This window comes from Penaeus monodon, chromosome 27 (genome assembly GCF_015228065.2).
Source record: "Penaeus monodon isolate SGIC_2016 chromosome 27, NSTDA_Pmon_1, whole genome shotgun sequence".
In the NCBI taxonomy this organism is placed as follows: Eukaryota; Metazoa; Arthropoda; class Malacostraca; order Decapoda; family Penaeidae; genus Penaeus; species Penaeus monodon.
Window position 1 is genome coordinate 25,454,216 of NC_051412.1, and position 358 is coordinate 25,454,573.

The following is a 358-nucleotide window of genomic DNA, read 5'->3' on the forward strand; positions in this document are numbered from 1 at the left end:
GGGAAATGAAATCGCCATATTTTAGTTCAATGTTGTTTAGTTTTTTTTTTATGAGCATATATATCTTTATCTAGGCGAGAGTGAAAACCGAAAAGATTTGAGCGTAAATGGAGTGCATTTTCTAGTGGAGGGTAACGTGCCTAGTTAGTATCTTGGCGATAAATGGGATCTCGGGTAATCAGTGTTATCTGCTCCACGAATACTGTCCTTTTTAAATGAAAATTGTGGGTGACATGTAATCTAGAGAAAGATGAAGATAGCAAAACACATTACGAAAGTGAATACGATTTTCTACATTAAATTTTGATAAGGTAATCACATATCTTAACAGCAGTGTTAATCAAAGTGATAATCCTAC